This window comes from Struthio camelus, chromosome 8, assembly GCF_040807025.1.
Source record: "Struthio camelus isolate bStrCam1 chromosome 8, bStrCam1.hap1, whole genome shotgun sequence".
NCBI lineage: Eukaryota > Metazoa > Chordata > Aves > Struthioniformes > Struthionidae > Struthio > Struthio camelus.
In genome coordinates, this window is record NC_090949.1 from 3,764,309 (window position 1) to 3,781,266 (window position 16,958).

Consider the following 16,958-nt stretch of genomic DNA (forward strand, 5'->3'; position numbering starts at 1 on the left):
TATGTTTTAAGAAGGAGCTATCAAGACTTTGGCACACCTTCCTTGCCCATTACAGTCTCCAAAGAGGCAGCACACAGAAAGGCAGTCCCATGAAAAGACAAGGAAGAAAGAAAACCAACAGAAAAAGCCTCGTGTACAGTTGTTTGCGCAACACCTGTTTCACATGTTTGGAAAGACCACCAATATCAGATGTGATAGTGTTTTCGGAGTAGTGAGGGGTTTTTTTATTATTTTTTTAAAGGAGGGACTCCAAAAACCCAGATTTCTTATTGAGTTTGTCTGGGGAGTTTTCAGTAGATCGTTTGCTAATGTGCTGTCTTCACAGTGACAAAGCTTTATGACCAAATCCTATGGAGAAGTATAGTTACCCATTTCACAGCCAGCAACAGCCATGTTCAGCGCATTCAGCCAAGTGGACCTCAGCCTTAAAGCTCAGGCCCCAGAGCAACAAACTAGAACAACTAGCATTTCAGTACTCCAAGTAATTTTGCTAGTTCAATTTTACAGGAGATCTTTGACTTTAGCAGAAAGTGTCTTCTCTTGGCGGAAAAACCGCACAGTTCTTGCAAACTACCAGTTCAGCAATACAAATATATTTGTGGAGAATAAGGAAGCAGCAGAATAGGGAGCCCACCAATCCTTTTTTTTTTTTCCACAGCAGTGCACAAGGCCCATTTGAGCATATTTCTGTAACGATCTGCTGTGTAACAATGGCACTGACAAATGCAGAGTCTGCACCCTTCCAGGAGCAAAAGCCAAAATATTCATCACATCTTTAAGAAGGAGGACTACATCAGAATGGGTAAGCTTATTAAAAATAGTGAACAGGCCAGCTAAGAGAAATCCTTGAAGGTGTTGTGACAACTTAAGAGCACCACACTGGAAGTACAAAGCAAATGCTTATCAAAAAGACATGAGAAAAAGTGAAAAGGCGGCGGCATGGCCAACCAGCAGAATCAGGGAAGTTATTAAGCAAGCACCCTTCAAAATGCTGAAGTCAAGTACAAAGAAAAAATCAGGAAGAAGTACAAACTTCGGCAGGTTAAATGCAAGAAAACAGTAAGGCAAGCCAAAAAAAATTGTTTGAGCAACAATTTGTAAAAGGCAAAATTAAATCATCTTTCAAACGGATTAAACAGGATGCCTGCTAGAAAGACTCCAGGGCCAAAGGATGACTGGGTATCACATGAATGCTCAAAGACAGTATGCACACAGGAAAAGAACTGAAGTGTTCCTGCATTTGTTGTAAAAGATACTGAAGAGGTCCTTCTGCTGGAATCTTCCTTTTTGAGGAACTCACCTGAGGAGCTGCTCCAGATAAGGGGTCAGTAGAAGAGGCTGCCAAATGGGGAGTGACAAGACATCAGCACCAGATGGGATTTGCCCAGGAGTTCCTAAAAGAAAGGAGATAGTAATCCATTGATTCCATCATTGAAATCCTTTAGAATCTGACTAGAAACTTCTCTCTTGAAACTGGAAGATCGGGAAGCGGTACGTAACACACTCATTTTTAACACAGGTTTTAGGAGAGGTCTGGAAAACTACAGATGAGCACATCTGACATCTGAATTGAACAAATTACGCTGATCTACAATAAAGAATAGAATTCATGGACGCTTGGATAAATATGACACACTGAAGAATTAAAAGCTTTCAGTTTTAGGACTAAGACCTTTCAGAGTAGCTAAAGTCTAACAGAAGTCAATGTAAGGCGCAGAGCTCTTGTGGTCACATTGCTCTTTCATGCCTCTCCTCAACTGAGGATGGCTGGGGATTGTTAACAGACAGATTTTATGTATTTTCCAAAGGTAACCCCCAAGTAAAAAGACTTTTACAGTAGTACACTCTTGAAGTGAAAAGGATAAATTAGAAAGACTAGACTGAAATAAAGCATGCTTTCTTCTTCTCCACTGCCTTAGCCTGGCAGTGTTGCAGGCGTTGGTTTTAATGTTTGACTTTGGAAGCTTCATGGTAACCACATACCAGTGCTATTCAGTGAATCATGCCTCTCCAGTTACTTTCAAATACGTATGCGTGTGCAGGGTTGTTTTTCAAAAGACTAAGCTCCTTCGGTACTGACCCATCTGTTCTGTCCCATAACATTGTCTACAGCAAGTTCTGTCTTTTTTGTTGTGTGCAGGGCAATTAAATGGACTTAAATATGAAATACGTTGGTCCTGGAATTTATTCTGGTTTGAGGGTGAGGGCTTGGGTTTGTTCCCCACAAGTTATAGCAAAACATTAGGTCTTTCTTTTTTTTTTGCGCTTTGCCCTAGCCATGCTTATCACCCAGGAGACACATTCAAGATGAACTCTTATGTTGCTCTTCAAAGTATCCATCAGGATGATTACATCATTAGACAGCTGCTCACAGCAGCAAGAGATTGCTGGAAACGGGCCTGTTCAACAGTTACGTTACAAATAATCTGGCGGTTTAGTAAAACCCCAAGCTGATGTGTAGCATCACTTTTGTAAATCCGACTCTAGGACAAGGTGATTACACTTGGTCAATTCCTTCTCTGCTGCCCGATCTAAAAATCATAGCAAAATTGGTCCATGAAAATAAGTCAATTTATAACCCTCTCTTCCAATAGGTCTTAGATATCAATCTGAAATCGCTCTCATTTATTCTGTGTAGTCACACTTCAGTTCTCTTCATTTTACATGGATGAACTGCAATTAGTTAACGGGAGGGGAAAAAAAGTATAAACTCACTCACCGCAAGACCAATATTGTTACATCCAGGATGTTGAGAGCGCCTGACTCCTTTTATAGTCCTCCCTGTGTCTGTGTGTAAACAGTTTTATTGACTGTTGCAATGACATAGAATTAAAACACCCTATAAATTTTCATGTGACTCTATCTCACCTGCTATTTGGAACAAAAAGGGTATGGGAAGAAAAATACTGAGGAAGTTACTCCTGTCATTAGAAAAGAGACTAATTAGAGTACAAGCCTACAAACCCTTAGTCATGTGAGTAATCCTTTCTTCTGCAAATCATTTTATTGACGTCAGCAACACTCCTCCTGTGAGGAGGAATTACTTACATGACCAAGGGCTTGTAAGATTAGGTCCAAACATTATTCCACAAAGTCTCTGCACGTCTCCAAGATTATCTTAATTATTTTGCCCTTTGTAAAGTACTCATTCAAGTGAAATCTCCTCTGATAAATTCAATTTCCACTCTGAGTTTTCTGTTAACTTTCTAACGGTTTTTAGTTATTTTCTTACAGTCAGCGATGTGCACAGAGACCTGAGGTTTAATTCTGTAACTTAAGGCAAACCTGTTGCTAGAATGGTTTACACCAAACTCCTGATGCAAGACTGTTTGTTCGATTTTATTTTACCATTACAAAGTACCAGAGTTCATATACTGTCTCTCACTGAATTCAGCCTATCTCCATGTCCCTTGAATTGCTTGATGTAAGATTCCAGTGTCAAATTATTGCATCATAAATGCAGAAATCTGGCTTGCAGAAGCCTTTAAGGCTGTTAATAACAAAAAAGGTCTCCTTTTCCCGTACCATTTCAATCATCCTATGCCCTCATAGAAGAGAAAAGACCATCTCTATTGTAACTGCACTTAACACATTTCGGTAATGTATCATCATAATAAAGTCACATATATGAACACTTTCTCTGAATGTTTAGCCTTGACCCCATCTTACACTATTTTATTATGAACTATATAGCAATATATTTAGCAGCTCACCACCAGAACATGAGCTCCATAGTGTATCATATGACTTTTATTATGCACAATGGAAAAGAAAGATAGCTTTTTTAATTTAGAAACGCTCTTCTTTGGCACTTGTTGAAATAGTGTTGGCCCATAAAACTAGGTGTATTAAATTATTCATCTACCAGAATATCATCACAGAGCAAATGATATCAAAGTGTTCACACTGCGGCAGCACCTTGAACCCTCTCTCTTAGGCAATAAAAGGGAGCTGCTGGACACCTCCTTTTGCTCTGGCCTCCCATCTGGACCTGGGCATTAGATCTATAGATGTGCGCATGTTCAGTGCCTCTGTACTGTGCAGTCAAGTGCACTCCTTTACTAGGAAATGGGAGGATTTTTAGGTCTCTCCTCCTCTCTCCTGCTGTACCAGCATTCACTCAGTTCCCCACTGCCAAGTTTAGGATGCTGGGGAGAAACTCAGAGCTCATGTTAATGTGGAAGAGTCAAAGTGCTCCCAGAGCCCGTTTTAAAGTGCGGAACAGAGAGCTTCTCTGATGGATCCTCCAGACCATATCTTACATGGCCTCACAACAGTGAAAGCAGCAGAAGATGGGCTTTTGTGGTCTGCCTTGTTTTAAACTTGATAGAAAGAGGAAAGCACCCACGAGCATCTCTTACCAAGTCTTTCTCTGATCTCCGTTGCTCTCCATGGCCAAGCAAAAAAAAAAAAAAAACGTGCTGACCAAGCTCAAGCTAGACACTCCACAGCTCCCTGCTTTCCAGCACAGCGTTGACTACAGCTCTCGTACAGCTAAGGCTTGTGACAGAGAGAAGCTTGCATCAAACCACCAAATAATCATTTGGACTCCAGATTCGCAGTGGGAAATAATCTCAGTTATTACTCCAAACCTAACGCTATTTCTAGACATACCATAATGCATACACTGTGCTCCAGGCAAATTCCACCGCATATGGGGTATTAAGCTGACGAGCATTCAGACGCCTGATTTTTATACTGTTCATTCTGAAGGGATAGAATTTGCATGGGTGTTTCGGGTACGAGCCCATCTATCATTTCTATAATGAAGGAGAAACAGGAAAAAACAGGACAAGAAAAAAAATAAGAAAAAAAATCAGTAGACCCTTCAGATAAAGCTTTTAGAACTATACAGAATTGAAAACAAACATTTAGACCAGGTCAGAGCGTCAGGCCATCAGAGCAATTCCTTCATGTAAAAAAAAAAAAGTTCATTTTTTTCAGTGAGTAAGGAGAAATCAAAGATTCCTGCAGGAGAAATTTAAATCTTTCTTTGAAAAAAAACAAAAAGTCATCTCTGTGGATGTTTACGTAAAGGTCTTACTGGTATTGTTCCTCTCTCCTTCCTTCGTTTTCCTCCTACATGGAGGAAGAAACTAATACTAAAGCTAGCAAATCCCCCACCCAAAAAAAAAGCAAAAAAAAAAAAAGCCTTTTGGTTCTCCCAAGTAAACTGCCTGAAATCTAGAGATCCATTGCCACGCTTTTCTTTTAAAATCTAATTTTGGCCCGAATCAGGACAGAAAGCAAAAAACATTAAAACTACCATCTGAGAAACATAACTTCTGAAAAACAAAGCCATTCGCATAGGCCTGGAATCCCTCGCGCCAGCCAGCTGCCGTAGTGTCACCAACCCACCTCTTCTTGCAATTCAGCATCGACGCTTTTTCAGAGTTCATGCGCGAATAATTTCTCTAAGAGCAGTTGAACACAGTAGCCAGAGCAAGCGCCGAAAACACCTGCGCTGCTAGCAGGGCCAGTCTTTGAAGTCTGCTCACAAACCTTACATTTCCAAAGAGCAAAACTGCAAAGATTGTAGTTAACGTTGTTTCTGCATTCATTAGGGGGCTTGAGGGTTTTGGCAGGGAGGGAGAGATGAGAGGCAGAATGAGGGGTAAAGAGACTTTCCTCTCAATAACCAACAATTTTGCAGTCTGAGAGTGGAAGACAGCAGCTCAAGGGCAGCACAAATGCCATCCCTCTGACAGTGAGGCAGCCCGGACCACAGTGTCACACCTCTCTCATCCCATGCAAAGTCATTTTTCCTAGTCCTATTCCTCAGCGATGCTCCGCAGAAGTTTGGTATTCCCTCACTTTTAGCATAAATTATTTACAAAGTAGAAATAAATATCGAGGAAGCTTCAATCATGGGAAGTTACTTCTACAAAAGCAATGAACCCCACTGCACTTGAGGTTTTCTGCTTGGCTTACTGTTGTGCAGTATTCAGTTCAGATTCAGGTCTTCTTTGCCAAGTAGAAAGATAAGCACACAAACCTGCCTACGAGCAAGAGGGAATGAGTAACCACAAGGCGTTTAACATTTTTCTTTGAGGAATCCCTACTTAGAAGGGACGGTTCTGGCACAGAATCACCGCTAAAATGAGTTTCTCAATTACAAAAGGATCCACGAGTGCAGCACGGGCGCTCAGCCTCAGCGCTTGCAGGAACAAAGCCATTCCCAACGCAGAGCGCTTTCTTGTATCAGCCAAATGGCTTTCCCTGTGCAGGTGTACTTGTCGTCCTTAAACCAAGTGCACATAGGGCAATTTTTTGATCTTCAGGAGCGACTGCTGGTATGCTGTTGGTGTACAATAGCGAGCAAAGTAAATATTGGCTAATATCACAGGAGGAAAAAGCAGCAAGGCTTAATCCTTGCACATGCAACTAAACACACCAACTTCTCTGTTAAAAACAGACATATGCAGAACGGAGGACTTCCTACAATCAGTCTGCGTCAGGTAACACTTAGCATATTTCAAACGATGACAGGCCTCCTTAAGTCCAACCCTAATCAGATACAGGGGTTTTGCATTGTAACAGCTCAACAAAGAAAACAGAAACGGAGTCCAACTGGGATCCACGGCTGGATGCAAGACACCCTAGCATTCAGAAATGCTTGGATCCAGACTTTCATAAAAACAAGAGCCACTCGCTAAACCCAGACTAGAATCTAGATCAGAGTTTCGCGTACCTACAACCTACTCATTTAAGACTGATGTGCAGTCAGATGCAGGGTTTGGCATTAAAGCTAAAAATGAAAGTGCATACATGACAGAGGGGGGAAGACGCAGCTGAAAATGGAGGACTTTTTAATGGGCTTAGGAAAAAAGATCTCTTCTTACACAGAAAGCATCAGGAAGAATAAGGCACTTTGTGGGCAGATGATGCTTAATAGCTGCAGAACTGTGAAACAAGTGTCTCTGATGCGTCTCACATTCGCTGCATGCTTTTGAATATATTTCTGCCAAGAAGCATACAGCACTAGTATCACCATCCTCCCCTGAAGCTTTTCCTTATAGAAAACAGGCTGAAAGCAAGAGCCAGAATCCCTCCAGCAAGGCTACTGAAGCATGAGAGTGGCCGAAAGCATCCCAGTTATGCCTGCTTCCCAGGAAATGCTATTCTCTTGGATTTTGCTCATTCTCACACTTCTTGGGGAAAAGAAGAATGAGAATAAGCAATTCCTGTCGTTCCCATCTTCTTCAAGGGTGGCTATTAGCGATAAGACCAGAAGTCATGGCTTCTACCTACACAAACCACTGAACCCTAAAATGAACAGTCTTCTCGGCAATTTGTCTAGAGCCTGTGAAAGAGGCAAGGATAAATATTATTATTCTATTATTCATTTGATTTCACTTTCTGTTCATTATCCTCAGTTTTCAAAGCCGCAATGCTGCTCCAAATGGCAACAATCCATGTCTAAAGGAGGGAAAAAAATAAAACAGAGGACAAGCATGGAAAAACATTTCCTAGCACAAGTGGTAAGTACCTCTCTTTCATCAGTACACAGATTAATGAGTACTACTGAGCTGTTATGGTTTAAAACAATATTTTGGTAGCATCTTTGGGATTCAAGACACAGGGCAGCAGGTTCACTACACATTCAGGGATACTCATCTACACAGAGTAGCACAGCTTGAGCACATGGCCAGATGTTTTCCGTGAGCTTTTGGCTTTTTGTATGAGTCACTTGTTTGTCACCTTTAACATATGAACCAATGACCCCATATATCAAAGTCTCTAATGTTTATCTATTTTGGTTTTAGTAGGTGAAGTCGAAAGATCTATTCCAGTCACCATGCAGGCTTGGAAATTATTAACGTTACAATCCATAATAAAATAAATCATCAACCACAAAATAACAAGTCCTTACTAGGACAAAAACAATCATTTAGTAAATACTCTCGCATTAAACATGAAAATATTTATTTTTAGTTCGAGCTGCTTGTATTTCCTGTTAGGAGAATGATCCAAAATAATAAGCTTTCTCAGAAAGAAAGATCATCAGAAGTCCCTTCTCTAGCCCGTGTCTTTCCAAGCTTGAATTTTTCTCAAAATTGCAAACAGCCACTTTGCAGGGGTGGAGGGGGAAGGAAAAGAGAAGAGCAGGGCACAGTCTGCGACATTTACACCACTTCAGGTCACTGTAACTTACGGAAAATTGATCACGATGTTCTTTCCCTTCCTCCCTCAACAATGTTGTTTCAATGCAATTAAAAGTGGTTCAGAGACTACTGTTCACAGACTATTTTCCTGGACTTGTGCTTCAGCTGAACTATTATAATTTCTTCACAAAACACAGCATGGTCTATCGGTGGAGTAACCCCATGAGAGGCTTCACTGCACTATTCTAAAGGAAAGGATCAGACTGAAAATATTTTCCTTCTGGGAACAACTCTCATTTATATCAATATAACAAAGAAAACATTTGCTCTGAGAAAAAGCCTTCACTGTATTATGAACATACGGAATTAGGGCTGGGTGTTTGGAATTCTAGTTTTATTTAGGGCACTAAAATAAATCTGCAAACATTTAATTTGTGTGAGCTCAGACTATTTGTTCCTTCTCCGAGCACATTAACGCAACAAAAGCTAAAACTCCCCACATGCTTCTGTTTCTTTGTATTTCCCTTTTATAGATAGAAAAGGGTCTGAGATACCAGCTGGAGAGCAAGATCTGAACTCCCCCAAAGAGCAAGAATGCCCAGTGCAGGGCTTTCAATGTCAGCCTTCCTCACGCTATCAAGCTCCTTGTTGCCAGACAAATCCCAAGAAGATAAGAAACCAATTAAAGTTGGTGGTAGTTTCAATATTAAATTCAGGTCTCCTTCAATTATGTCCAAGTCTTTCCTCCTTTTAACATAAATGCAGGCTTTTACAATGAGATTTTTCAACTGTCTCTGCTCATAGTAGGTGCACAAATGCCACAACAGGAGTATCATTGCAGGGGCACAACTTCCAGGCTCGGGCTTAATTTTCAGTTTCAAGGACTGTGAGGCCGTGTGGGCCCCATAACTCCTCACGCCTGTTTTGCAAAAAAAATACACTTCTAGCACAGCCACTTCTTCACTGAGTACTCAACTTGCAGACAAGACAGTTACACCAGGCTTTGTCTAAGAGCAGCAAACAGTGAAGGATACCTTTTAAAAGGTGATGTTAACATTGACCTACTGTGTCTAGCTTATTTGCATAACAGAGAAAAGAAGTATGCTAGAAGCTCCATTTGCAAATTAGGTCTCCATCATAATCCTCAGGTTGCTTTAGATTTGTACATATCCAGTAAAAACACGAATTGTATTTATATTTTTACTACAGTGCGTTTCCTCTCCAGAAGAAGTGTCGGGGTTATTTTCCTTCATCTATTGATACATTTCCTAAGACTGAATGCCCCGGGTCTTTCTGCCTTACCTGGCTTGTACACGTGGCCTATACGATGTATCACGCCTTTGACAAAAGTGCATTTTTTTCCAAGGCAGTCTTAGTGACCTCCTTCGCAGCATTCAAAGTACAATCGAGCCTTGGTTTACATATTGCTAGGTCGCTGCAGAACAAGATCAGTGAGCCATGGCAGTGTTTCACGTGAAACCGAGCCAATGCTCTATGCTGCCAACAGCAGATCATATTCAAAAACATCCTAAGCATGCATGGTAACTACCTTTTCTAGCTAAGCCTGGCCCAGTCCCCCTCCGGAGAGGTAATGACTGCTGTAAGTAGATCTAGCTGGGTCTCAGGATTTTGTCTGGAATCCGGGCTGAATCTAACTAGTGTTTCTGCTCCGAGGTCTAAGGCACGCCTGAGCACGGACCTCTCATCCAAGAACTTTCTATAGATGCAAGTGCGTCTACGGTCAAGTTCAGTTCCCCAAAACCAGGGTCTCTCTCAGATATCTGTACGGTAGAGCTATGAACACGCAACCCTCCAGAATGCCACCTAGCTCCTTTAGGCGTTTGGCAGCTGACGGTATCTTTAATACCAGCGGGAACTACCAAAGCCTGATGTCTTCCACCTTGACTGTCCTTTCACTGAGAGAATATGTGCTCACAGCAGACGTTCAACCGACGGGCGTGTGATATATGTGACACTGTCAGTGGAGAGTGATCCCGACTTCCTGCCGTCCTGATATTTAGGAAGCACTAAGGAAAGGCAATTAGGCTGTTGCACGGAATGAGAGGAAACAAGGCAGAGGACATGCCAGGCAGCAGCAACACACAACAGCACAGCCCAGGCAGGGCGCAAGAGCGGCCTCGAGGGCACAGCGCGCGCCTCGGGGAAACGGCCGCCTGCTTTGTCCTGAGCTGGCTGTCTTCTGTGGAACGTGAAAAAGGCAAGGCATACCAAAACCATATAATAAGAACTGATCAAAACACCTGCATATTACAGACAGAAACGTTATTAAGACAAGTGATACAAGCATACGCCGACAGATCTATATGAAGACAAGGGAAAACACGAACTGACTCCTCAAAGCAAATCCAAAGTTTGCTCTTTCAGCAGCTATGAGATTTTCCCATAGCTATTCCTGGACACTTGCAATATTTCTGTCTTGAACGTAGACTGAGCAGAAATGTGTTCGGTTTATTAGAAGACTTTCCCCAGTGTGCTAGCAGGTTTGTTTTAGAAAAGCGTGCACAAGGCTACTCTCTACAGCTAGCTGGCAAGACCTATGACCGCCCTGCGCTTCACGTCTTTAGCCAACTTGCTGCTAGCTACTTGCAAAGCATACTGGGCGATCTGATGAATGGCAAAAATCCGGAGTACTAAATAAAAATCGGATCTATCTCAACACAAACGGAATGGTGTTAGCTACCACCACTTGTTTTGTATGCAGTAGCTAAACAGCACAACGAGCTGTGCGGGGTCACCGTGGGAAGAGGTCTATTTCTGGCTCCATTCTCAAGGCCGCACCAGAGCGTTCCAGCAGCTTCACGCTTAACCTACCTCCTTGCGCTAACATTGTACTGATGTTTTTAACCACGTGAAATACCCATGTCCTGAGGTCAGCCTAGCCACAAAATAAGCGAGTTCATCAAACTATTGGGAAACGGAACGTGCAAGTTCAAAGACAGGAGTTCCTATTTCAGCTCGTTTAAGGTTGGGCTGGCCGGCTTCCAGGGAGCAATGCTTGTGTCTTGTGTACATGCAGCTGAGCAGATAACCCACTCCTCCCACAAACATTGTAAAGCCTGCTACCATGAGGGCTACCTGCCTGGGGGAAACCGGAGCCAGGCAGGCAGAAACCTGTCATCTGGAAAGGTCACATCAGCAGAGTCAGGATGACAGCAAGGAGACCTGCCTTTTCTACTTCTGTCTGATTTTCAGTTTGAAAAGGGAAAGCACTCTCGGGAGTGGATCTGGCACTTTCAAAACTCCAAAACCCTCATATTTTCTTTTAAATATTTACAGCAGAACAGGAAACAACACAAGTTTTGGTCACTTTGCCCCAGCAGCGTGTAGAATCACTGTGCAGTTGCAACACCCATGCAGTCTTTGGCTCGCTCCCCTCCAGAATATGCAATAGTTTTAAATTTCCCCCCTCCGTGCAGCACTTTCAAGAAGAACTGGGCTAACTCTTTCACTTACTGTATACAGATCACCAGATGAGGCCTCTCCAATAAAATACAATACGTGTGGGTCCTTGCAGAGATATAGGCCGTTCACCTAAACTTGCTAAAAAAAAATTTGATCCGCAGCATGATGAGCGATACATCACTGTCTCTCACTGCAGCATCCAAACCTGGATCCGGCTCTCTAGGCAAGGCCTCACTAATGCTGAAAAGAGCAGATGATAGATTACTACACATTTTTCAAATAACCCTCTCCATTTCACAATGTTTACTTTTTTACAGCAGTATAGAACCGCTGATAAACATCCAGTGTGCAGTCCCTGTGCTGTCTGCCCTCAATCCCTTTGCTGCAGAACAGCTTCCTCAGTGGCTGCAGTCAAACTAAACGATGTATCGCCATCCAGCTGAAAGTTGGGAGCTCTGAGTCAGAAGTCCTCGTCTCCGCTTTTCCAGGGGAAGGCCAAATGACACAGGTAGTTGTAACCTTAGTCAGAGGCGTAGCGGTCAGACTGGACAAAAATTGTTGCCTCTGGATAACTGTGGGCAGGAGGAGTTTGCTATTTTACAGAAGTGGATTCCTCACTGCTGCATGGAGCCGATTGGCCAAAACGAAGACGTTGCTCAGAAAGATAAATGCAAAAACCACCAAGATGCACACTCATGGCGTTTTCCCTATGCCTGACGTTTCCTACCAACAGCTGCGTAAAACTGACTAATCTTGGCCTTTTTTGAATCCAAGTAACACCTTGCTTGCTAAGGAACTTGATTCAATCAGTGTGGCATCTCACTGCAGCTCACCACCTCTCCCCTCCTTTCGTCCAGGAAGACCTTTGAACAGCTCGTCTCTCCTTTGATCCCTAAGCTCTAAGCCTTGGCAAAACAGCCGCGTCACCAGGGTCAAGCCAGGTAATCTGAATCTTCAGATCTATTACCTTGCTGTTGTTTTAAAGAGCATTGTTTCGGAAGCGCCTTATGAGGCTTTGCACTGCCTTCGCTGACCGACTTCCTTCCTTTGTCAAGTCCTTAAGCACACAAGGGAATGCACGCGGTTATTTACTTTATTTTTCTTTTATTTCTATTTTTCTCTTTTGTTCTTTCTCCCTTCCTTCCTTACGCACACATTCCTCCAGTCTCCAACACGTATCTTACCAACCACAGCTAATAAGCCCAGTACATTAAACACTCAATTATTCAGCCCTCCATACCACGAGCCACAGAGAGCAAGCATCCCCTTTTCAGGGGTGATGTCAAAAAAAAAAACAAACAAAATCAATGCTTTAAAAGCCCACCGGCCTTTCTGGCAAATACTATAATCCCATTAAAGATGCTGTTCAGTTAGAAACAGGCAAACATACAAAAATAGCACAGCACACCCCTCCCTCTGAATGTCAGACTGTCACTCGGCACCGTTTCTGCTTCAAACCTGTATCTGTTATTAAGGACACTTGTGAAACGTGACCACGCAGGAGACTGAGCCTATGCCTCGCTACAGAAAGTTGCAACGTACAGCATAAGCCTGAGCATTTCCACAGTGCCCTGTTACTATGCTCCATCCTTTTTCAGGTAAAAGAACAATTCAGCTGCTGTCAGCTCTAGGAGACTAATACTTCGTCAGTGAGAAGACTAAACGGAGCGCTAATAGTGTGGGAGAAGGAGGGTTGGAAAAAGGGCCACTTTCTAGTAATCCACTGTCGAGCTCCACCGGACTGCCATCTTTATATCATGCTACGTCACTAGTGACTTCGGAGACGTAAAAACCAAAAAAAAACAAACAAAAAAGCTAAAGGATCCATATGGATTTGAAGTCTATCCAGTTTCTAAAGCGTCAGTGCTCCAGCTGAAAATTTTCTGATGGGAAAGCAGGCTTCCAGACAGTCTGAAATATGCCAAGCCTTGCGTCAAATAAGATTTTAGCAAAAACTGAAAGACTTGTAGCTTTTGGTTTAAGTCTTTTTGCCCTAGGGTATTAAAGTGTCAGTCTGCAACTTCTTCACCTCCACTTCCAAAATCCCTTTTCCAACTGTTTTTTTTTTTTTTTTTAATCTGGAAACATAACAACGTTGAAAGGAAAACATAAGAGGACTAGACATCACCGTGCAATCCACAGCAAAAAAAAAAAAAAAAGGCGGGGGGAAGGCAGGGAAGACTGCGAGAAAATGAATTAAAAAATTCAGAGGGCAATTTTGAAAACGAACACAACCGATTCACTTTCAAACTGCTGTTTTATCATAAAAATTCCAACAGGAGAGTCCAAGTTTCCATGAAGACTTCTCCATCCCTATCTCTGCAGACGAAAATTGGTTTTTCAGTGACCTGTAACCACAAACCCAAAAGATGTCGTCGAACCTGATACTATCCTCTCAACTCACTCTATTAACCACGTTACGCTCCTAGTTTACTCTGAACTAGTTGTCAACACATGTCAACAAATACTTCAGGTAAAAGTTCAATTTTTTTTTCTTGTTAGAGTCCAAATTCTGAGCCACTGCTGTTACTAGCTTTCCATTACGCAGTCTTAAATCAACAGAAAACAACCAGAAGCACCATTAACTCTCCTCACCTTTGTTTCCATTACAAGGAAGCATGCCATACAGCGTACAGAAATTAATCCAGGGCAGCGATCCCATTCTATCATTTCAACCGAAGAAAGTTAGTGGCATTGGATCAGACAGCCCTTGTTGAAAAAAAACTACAGGAGAGGTGGGAGAGCCGTTTAGAAACACAGATCAGCTACATTTTATAACACATCCCTCGCCAAATCTTTCCTTTCTATTTAAGTCCTTACATGGTGGAGCCTATTTTTATCACGTTGTTTTTGGAACGGACTTCAAAAAAGACTAATTACAAACAGAAGCTGGTCTAGGAAACACGAATGAGGCATCAAGAAAAATAAAGTACGCCTACGATGGTCATAAAGCCGGAGTTTGCCTTCAAGCGGGTCAGCAAGACCTTGTCAATGGGATTTGAAGCGGTGAACCGCAGCTCCACTGCATCAGTGGTAACCGTTACACCAGCTTGTGACATTTTCACTAATTTACCATTAAACAGGTGGTCTGATGTTAGCAGCAACGAAAGCTATTATCCAAAGACATGCTTCTGAGTGTGAAAGCCAATCTGCTGACCAGGATATATGTGTTTTTGTGTACATGTACACACACATACCAGCTTTGTATATGTGTGTATATACACATGTGCACACACATACACTGCGTATATGCAGCATTTATACACACAGCCTGTATATATACACAAATCCTCTCTATATTTACAAAGTATTTATATATATATATATTATTTCTGCAACAAAAAGATCTCCTCTAGCTCTTTGGCAGTATCTATTCCAGGTAGATCCTAAAATACTGTGAACCTGTAAAAAGACGAACAAATATTTTTGATAGATACATTAAGTATTTAACAACAGACTCAAACAGAACTGATGTTCTGGTAAACACATCTAAATTTCCATGAGGACACGGTCCTTGTGCATGGTCTATAGAAGATAGAACTCTGCACTGAAAATAAACTACTTCACACACGATTTATAGAGGATCCACATGGTAAGTTAGTTGACTCACTTCAGAGTAACTTTCCCATCTGGGTAAACCCTAATTTCAAAATGGTCTTCCTCACATGGGTAGTTTTACTGGGGCTTAAAGAGATCACCAGCATCTCTTGATTTTGCTAGAGCAATTTTCCCTTTTAATTTGATTAACCCACCTTCTAAGCATGACAGTTGCTACTTCCTTATCTGTGTTGCCTTGGAAACACAGGCAAAAATTAACTTTCTTAGCTAGGCCCATTGGTTTCCTCTCCCTTACATATTAATGCTTTATTTTAAGCACAGCGGCAAGAGTTATGCTCCAGCGAAACTGGGAGCTTGCTTTAACATCATCAGAACAGCTGATATCAATAGGTGCTTGAACCTCCCATTCCTACACGTCATCCACATTTGAAATACAGACGAGACCAACATACACATGCAAAGCTTCAGAAATCAATTTTGGGAAAGACTGCAAGAGGCAACTGCTTCCATCCAGCAAGCACATTTTTCTCGTTGATATTTTACTTGTCAAGCCCTGCTTTTTTGCACTACCTCTTCCTTCTTGTTAATAACCTAGGAAGACACACACTTGCAAGACCCCTTACCCCCCTTTAATCTTGGTGTAAAACAACTCCAGATTCATACTGGTTTGTCTCTAAATTGAACACTGAATCTGACCCAGCTTATGAAATACATTTGTGGATGACACTGACTATATTTCTATTTGCAGAGAGTGGAAGACCTGGAAAAAGTCAAAAATCTGATTTCTTAAATAGTTGCAAGCAAAGCTTTTACATTGTCACCAGTTCAGTAAGCATGACTGAGCAACAACTTCAGACTCCTTCCAGAAGGCTGATGTTTCAGAAAGCGTAATCTGTGTTGTCTGACTTCTGCCAATTTGCCTAAAATGGATTTGCCAGTTGTCTGTTCAGTATGGAAGGCTACGGAGATAAAAACTTACTGACTGAGATGAGCATCTGCCTCAGGCCCCAATAAACCCATACAAACAAGAGCAGAATTTGTACCTCATCAGCCCTAGCATGCCCAATGCCCTTTAAATCAATAGAGTTAACCAAAAATTTGCACTGAAGCCAAATTTGTCCCACAGACCACGTCCTTAGTTTAATGGGTAATATTAGGACTTGCAATAACGAATCACAAAATCCATTTATTAGAGATCCACTTTAAAAACTAAGGACTAAATCTGAAAATAAAAAAGACATTATGGAAATAGCTGAGACTTAGATGCCTGTAGGGCCCCAGCATGCACCAGGAACACAGAGGCAAAATGCAAAAGCATCGCTATCGATTTAAGGAGAGTAGCAGACAGACAAGCATTTACATCAAGAAGTGGATGTAACCTCTGCCTGACAAGGGACACACAAGAGAACCAGGAGAAACAGGCAAAAACTTCTGCAAATCTAGCCCTACGGTCCTGAAAAACAAACTTTAGGCACAGCAACGTAGCTCAACAAAGTCAAAGATTTTTAACCATTCAAGACGAGGCAAGAAACACCATTCCAAGCAAAGGTTTATCTACATTGACCATTTTTAATGTAACTAGTGATAATTCTGTGGGAAATAAGTGATGCACACACCTACGTTTCTGCTTCTTGCACTTCAGTCCTACACATTAAGAACATTTAGGCAGAGACACTAAGATAACCAAGCCAAATGAGAAGCTGCTTGACCTGTCACTAGGAAATATTGCACTCTAGAATTTTTTTTTTTTTAAGATTGAATCTTAAAAAACAATGCAAGATCAATCAGGGAGCACACAATTATCTATCTCATTTTAAAAACATACATAAAACCCCTCTATCTGTGTGACATCTGCTTAATTTCTAACTGAGG

The 16,958-nt window shown here is 41.8% G+C and overlaps 1 protein-coding gene across 2 annotated transcripts in view; it reads right to left on the reverse strand.

Moving 5' to 3' along the window:
• HMCN1 (hemicentin 1) overlaps positions 1-11,697 on the reverse strand; it is a 252,628-nt gene extending 240,931 nt beyond the window's left edge. Inside the window, exons 1-2 of one of the 2 annotated variants that reach the window (XM_068953529.1) lie at positions 11,580-11,697; positions 1,301-1,394 (exon numbers count right to left, since the gene is read on the reverse strand). The gene's annotated coding sequence lies outside the window, so the exon portion shown is untranslated. Of the gene's footprint in view, positions 1-1,300; positions 1,395-9,407; positions 9,425-11,579 lie in introns of those variants that run through there. The other variant, XM_068953530.1, reaches the window with a different exon arrangement.
• Between the last annotated feature and the right edge of the window lie 5,261 nt (positions 11,698-16,958).